Below are 6962 nucleotides of genomic sequence, written 5' to 3'. Positions count from 1 at the left end.
CGCGCATGGAAGGTGTTGTTTCGCGCATGCGCAGGATAGCGTTTCTAGCGCATGCGCGTTGGGTTCTGGCACTACTGAATAGGCAGTGTTTATCGCGCATGCGCATTTGGAGTTTAGCGGTCCTTCAAGTACTGTGTATGAATCTCTGCGGATAATTAACTGTATTAATGGTGACAGCGCTGGGTTTTTTGATATGCTCATTGTAAATTAAGTTAAGTGCTTTGTTTCTGAGATATTGGTTTTTGGCAAAAACGATTGCATCAAAAATGTTACTGATTATTGGTTAATTGGGTCCATGGCACATCGTCATTAAGCCCAATTAAATGGGTTCCAAGCCTGAAAACCCATCTTTGTTCTTTCTGGAAGAGCCCGGCTCCAGAGGGTAGTTGCTCTATAATTGACCAATTGAGGTCATTTACACAGTGTCCTGCTGTTAGGTAGTGTGTTGTCATTTTTGTTGTGCTCTTCTTACAGCGCACGTTGCTCTTGTGTTCATTCATTCTTGTTTTTATGGCCCTCGTGGTCATACCTACATATTCAAGGTTGCAGGGGCACTTTATCAGGTAGACCACGTTTTTGGAATTACAATTGGAAAATTTCCTTTGCTCCCAGGTTGTTCCATTACGGAAGGAAAGTTTTTTACTTTTTTTGGTCAGGTGGCAGCTACTGCAGTTTCCGCAGGGGAAATGACCCTGGATGTCAACAGACGGTTGCGTGACTGCTGTTGTTGGTTTAGGTCTTGTGTGTACCAACATGTCTCTCAGGTTTCGTCCCCTTCGGTGAGCAAACATAGGTTTTTCAAAGTTCAGGTTTCCACATGTTAGTATCCTCCAATGTTTATTGACAATCTTTGATACTTCATTGGACATGGTGTTGAAAGTTGTCACACATATCGGTTGTTTGTTCTCATTGGGTTCTTTTGTTCGATCCTCCAGTAGGGCCTCTCTGTTGTTATTCTTGGCCCTTTTTAATGCTTTGGCAATAATTCTCCTGGGGTACTCTCGTTGTTTTAGCTTCTCACTCAGGTCTTCTGCCTGTGATTTGAAATTGGACACATCTGTGCAATTACGTCTGAGACGTAAAAATTGCCCAAACGGCAAGTTTTCACGCAGGTGCCTGGGGTGAAAACTGTCGTATCTTAACAGACAATTTCTGGATGTTGGCTTGAAATGGGTGGTGGTTTTTAAACCCCCATCTTCTGCATAGATATTAAAATCTAGGAAGACCAGTAGGTTGGCCGATATGGTACTTGTGAATTTGAGGAAGGCGTTTTGATTGTTCAGCCAGATTTGGAAATCTTCAGCAGATTGTCGGTCACCTTCCCAGATGACTAGGACGTCATCTATATACCTCCTCCAACATTTGCACAACATGGCCACAAGGTGTCACCCTCAAAATTACAATTGTGTTTACAGCAGGTGGCCTACCTAGGACACCTGCTGTCAAAGGAGGGTAGGGCACTCACACCTGAAAGAATTCAACTCATTTTTAACATTCCTGTCCCCAAGACACAGAAAGAAGTCCGTGCCTTTATTGGCCACACGTCCTACTGTAGACAATGGATTCCCCAGTTTGCATACTTGGCCAAACCCCTGATACAGCTATCGATCACAACCTCTTCCCCATTGCCATGGACACCTGATCATACTTTTGCTTTTGACACCCTCAAACAAGCATTATGCTCTGCACCTGTCCTAGCTACACCTGATTATGCCAAACCTTTTGTCCTCTTTGTCACAGAACGGGAAGGTACAGCCTTGTCAGTACTCACACAAACACAAGCCAACAAACATCGTCCCTGTGCTTATTTTTCTAGCACTCTTGACCCTGTTGCACAAGGTTTGCCTACCTGTTTGAAGTCTGTCGCAGCTACAGCTCTAGCAATACGATAAAGTGATTCCATAGTACTAGGACACTCTCTTGAAGTGCAAGTTCCACATGCAGTAGAATTACTCTTGAATAGGACACAGACACAACACTTGACCATAGCTTGCCTCACAGGTTATGAAGTCACTCTGTTCCAACCCCACATCATCATCAAAAGATGCAATATCCTCAACCCAGCTACGCTACTGCCTACTGTTCCAGTTGACAATCAGATTCATGACTGCTTAGAGGTAGTCGAACTAGTCACAAAACCCCGATCTGATCTTACAGATGTCCCTCTAAGTACACCAGAACACACACTATTTGTAGACGGTTCCTGCATGCGCCTCCAATCAGGCGAACTTTCAGCAGCCTATGCTGTCACGACAGAAAACACAGTCCTTTTAGCAGCCAGAATATCCGTACATTCAGCACAAGCAGCAGAACTAATAGCTCTTACCCAAAGCATGTGAATGGTCCAAAGGAAGACGAGTCAACATCTACACCGATTCGCAATACGCATTCGGGGTAGTCCACAACTTTGGCATCCTTTGGAAAGAGAGAGGTTTCCTAACCTCTCATTGAACCAAGATCCAACATGGAGATCTTATCCTCCAGCTACTAGAAGAAATACACAGATCCACAGAAGTAGCCATACTGAAATGTAAAGCACACACCAAGGTCATAGACTCTATCACTAGAGGTAATGCTCTGGCAGACGCCACAGCTAAACATGCTGCTCAGACAAAAACACTAAATACCGAAACCACCATTAGAACTATCTGTCCAGTTATCGATCCCACCAAAGATGTAGTAGACATCCAAAACCGAGCCACAGAGACCGAAAAGAGAAAATGGGAGGAAGAGGGAGGTTCACACACAGATCAAGGTTGGGTAACAAAGGACAAGTCCAAATGGTTTCTCCCTGACCTAATGGATCCCGTAATGATAGAAACTGCCCATGGTCCTGCACATCTAGGAGAGAAAGGAATGTTAGACAGTCTGAATTTGATATGGCACAACAAGCATCTGCGTGCAGCAGCCAAACAAAAAGTACGAACCTGTATGATTTGCTGTCAGTTCAATCCAGGGAAAAGTATATCAGTTGAACAAGGAGGGTTCCATCCTCCAGATCATCCCTTCGAAGTCCTCCAAATGGACTACATATAGATGGAGAGATGTCGGGGACATAAGTATGTCCTCGTAGTAGTCTGTACCTTAACCCGATGGACTGAAGCATATCCTGTCCCAGACTATGGTGCCCAGATGACTGCCAAGCAATTGGTAAGGGAATTTTCCCTCGATATGGGTTGCCAAGAGTTATATACTCTGACAACGGACAACCATTCTCCTCTAAATTAATGGAGGCTGTCTCCTTACTGTTAGGATACACCTGGAAATTTCACTGTGTCCGACATCCCCAAGCAGCAGGCCTAGTAGAACGACATAACCAGACATTAAAAACGAAGTTGGCAAAAATATGCGCTGACAAGCAAATAGATTGGGTTACAGCCCTTCCGGTTGCCCTCTTCTACATGTGAATGGTGGCACATTCCCGGACGGGTCTGTCCCCTTATGAGATCACGTTTGGGAGGCCTCCGAATATCTGGGGTGTGCCATCTCCTAAAAAGCTAATTGACATTGATGCAAATGTACTGACAGATTACCTGGCTTCTTTGATGTCTGCACTACATTCTTGCCGTTCACAGGTGGCTGCAGCTTTTCCAGACAAGACCACGCCCGGGGAGCACTCCCTTCAGCCTGGCCAATGGGTGCTTGTCAGAAATTTTGACCGAACCAGCCCTCTGGAAAGAAGGTGGACGTCTCCCAAGCTGGTGCTGCTGTCGACGAGGACCGCCGTCAAAGTCGAGAGACGGAAAGGATGGCTCCACGTGAGCCATTGCAAACCCTTCTACGGACCAACTCCTTCGGACGCTGTTGCTGATCCCGAGACCAGAGACACTAAAACATCAGACTTTAAAGACACTGAAATGACAGACTTTATTTCACCCCTTCCAGAACTTTTGTCCAAAAGAAGAGTACAAATCGCGGCTGCGATCTTATCCAAAACAGACTTGAGACATTGCACCTGACCTCGGCCTGCCAGTGGCTATTTAAGCCCAAGACGGACGCTTGGTGAAGCGGTTGCTGGGAAGTGTCCGGTCACTGGTGCATATTTTACTCAGACTAAGCAGCCGAAATCATGAAGATAAAGACTCATTGTGCGAAATTGTTACAGAACAAAGTTTCCTTTTCCCTTTCTATCATGATTCTTATTTTCTGCATCATGGCCTGTCTAGGTTGGTTCCTTCATCTAGCTTTCCCACCATCTTCCCCCACACCTTTGAACAACACCGCTATGCATTCACACGTAGACCTTCTCCCACATCTCAAGAACAGAAGAAAAGAGTTCTTCAATAACACGTTCATCTCCACACTCCACCAACATCAATTGGTGATTAACCAGACCAATTGTTGGGTCTGTGGTTTAATGCCACATTCCGTGCACGGAGGAATGCCTTTTATTCCTCTCCCTTTTGGCTATGCTGGATCTACCTATGCACTCTCTATGATATTTTCTGCCTCTGTTAGAAACATTCCTGAGACCCAGATCAAGAACGCTAGTACCTGGAACGAGATAAAAACAAAAACAATACGAGCCGTCGAAAGAATGGTAACTTTTACAGCAAAATGGGGACGAGCAGACAATAGTGAAAACACCAGTTATTCCCTCTTTAACCACTTGGCTGCTAAGGCACCTGATGAGCTTCCATTGACTTTCCATTGAAATCAATGGAAAGTCCATGACGAGTTACCCTTGTCATTAGCGCTGAAGTGGTTAATGACACTACCTCCTTTAGGGAGACATTTTCAGTCCAGAAGAGACAGACAGAACAGGGAGGATGGGCCGTGCCCCATGAGGGCCTATTCTGCGTAAGAGGAAAGGGCAAGGGTCAGAAAATGGGAGATAGTGAATGTAACAAGACATACCCCCTACCTGATCCAAATTTCCCAACGATGGCCACTGCCCCCAACACCTACTTTATCTGTGGACCTCCCGCACGCACTTGGCTACCTCAAGGCTGTTCCGGAAAATGCTACATTGCATTTTTCCTTCCCCCTACCTACACCGCCCCAGCAGATTACCATCTCAGTGACCCTCCGACCGTAATTAAGAGACGGCGAAGGGGGGCCATAGACGCTGAAGATTCAGCGGACCAAGAGGCCGGCGACTTCTTTAAAGGAGTCATCCCATTCTGGGGGCCTATGATCAATAGCCGCCACATAAGACAACTGACTCGTGTAGTCCAGGGAGCCATAAAAGAAGCAGCTGGTGCATTAAGTAACATCACCGCTGAGATGGCTGCCGACAGACTCATGATGTTACAGAACCGTATGGTCCTAGACATCGTATTGGCTGACCGTGGTGGCGTATGTGAACTGATCGGGTCCAGCTGCTGTATATTTATCCCAGATAATGCAACCTCGGTGTATTCTGCTATTTTCCGCCTTCATATACTTTCCAGGAAACTAGATGCAGACACTGGTGCCTGGTCCCTGACGGGTTGGCTCTGGGGCCTCCTGTCCTCACGGGGATGGAAGGCGCTTACAGTTATAGGTCTTGCTCTAGCCTTCCTTCTCACCTGCTGCCTCTGTATTCAGTGCGGTCCAGCACTCTGTAGTTTCTGTACCACTACCTGCATTCCCAAAACCCAGTCCAGAAAGAAAGAAAAGGAAAGAATCATGTTACAGGAACAAGTAAACGGCCTAATGAGTATAGAAGTGGATTAGAAAAGGAAAAGAATTTTAGAAGGGTATATTATGGGACGAGGAGGGAATGTGGAAAATGATTATTTCTCGTAGGTTATGTCCCATCATACACCCTTTCCAGTCACGTCCCCGAGCTCATCATGCCGGAACACGAGCACACGAGCACACAATCAATCAATCAATCAGGAGTTTGTTAAAGCGCGACTACTCACCCGTAAGGGTCTCAAGGCGCTAGGGGTGGGGGGGGTTGGGGGGGTGCAGGTTCCATTCCATCAAGGAGGGGGTCTGTCGAAGAGCCAGGTTTTGAGGTTTCTTGCGAAGATGGGGAGCGATGTTGTCTGTCTGAGGTGGAGCGGAAGGGCGTTCCATGCTTTGGCCGCGAGGAAGGAGAAGGAGCGGCCTCCCGATCTGGTCTTTCTGGTGCGGGGGACCACAGCGTAGGAAAGCTGGGCTGATTGTAGGGTCCTTTGGGGTGCGTGGAATTTGAGTCGGCTGTTCAGGTATGCTGGTCCGGTGCCGTGGAGGGCCTTGTGTGCGTGGGTGAGCATCTTAAAGGTGATTCTCGCCTCGACGGGGAGCCAGTGGAGTGTGCGCAGGTGCTGGGAGATGTGGCAGTGTTTTGGCAGGTTGAGGACCAGTCTTGCGGCGGCGTTCTGGATGTTCTGCAGCTTGCGGATGAGGTTTTTGTTTATTCCGGCGTAGAGTGCGTTACCGTAGTCGAGTCTGCTGGTGACCAGGGCGTGAGTGACTGTCTTTCGGTGTTCGAGGGGGATCCATTTGAAGGTCTTACGAAGGAGGCGGAGGGTGTGGAAGCAGGAAGATGAGACAGAGTTGATCTGGCGGTCCATTTTGAGCTCGGAGTCCAGGATGATTCCCAGGTTGCGTGCGTTGTCTGTGGGGGTTGGCGGGTTTCCGAGGGCGGTGGGCCACCAGGTGTCACTCCAGGCGTCGGGGTTTGGGCCCATGATGAGTACTTCTGTTTTGTTGGTGTTTAGTTGTAGGCAGCTGTTTTTCATCCATTTGGCGACGGCTTCCATGCCTTCTCGAAAGTTGCGTCTGGCGGTGTTGGGCTCATTGGATAGGGAGAGGATGAGCTGGGTGTCGTCTGCATATGACACGATGTTGAGTCCGTAGGTTCTGACGATGGGGGCAAGTGGAGCCATGTAGACGTTGAAGAGCGTCGGGCTGAGGGAGGAGCCCTGGGGGACTCCGCAGGTGATAGGTGTGGGGTCCGAGAGGAAAGGGGGGAGTCTGACCCGCTGCGTCCTGCTGGAGAGGAAGGAGCAGATCCAGTCGAGGGCCTTGTCCTGGATTCCTGCATCGTA

Source organism: Lissotriton helveticus (assembly GCF_964261635.1).
Source record: "Lissotriton helveticus chromosome 1_1 unlocalized genomic scaffold, aLisHel1.1 SUPER_1_unloc_17, whole genome shotgun sequence".
Lineage (NCBI taxonomy): Eukaryota > Metazoa > Chordata > Amphibia > Caudata > Salamandridae > Lissotriton > Lissotriton helveticus.
The sequence above is the reverse complement of the archived record's forward strand: the minus strand, read 5'-3'. Positions refer to the sequence as shown.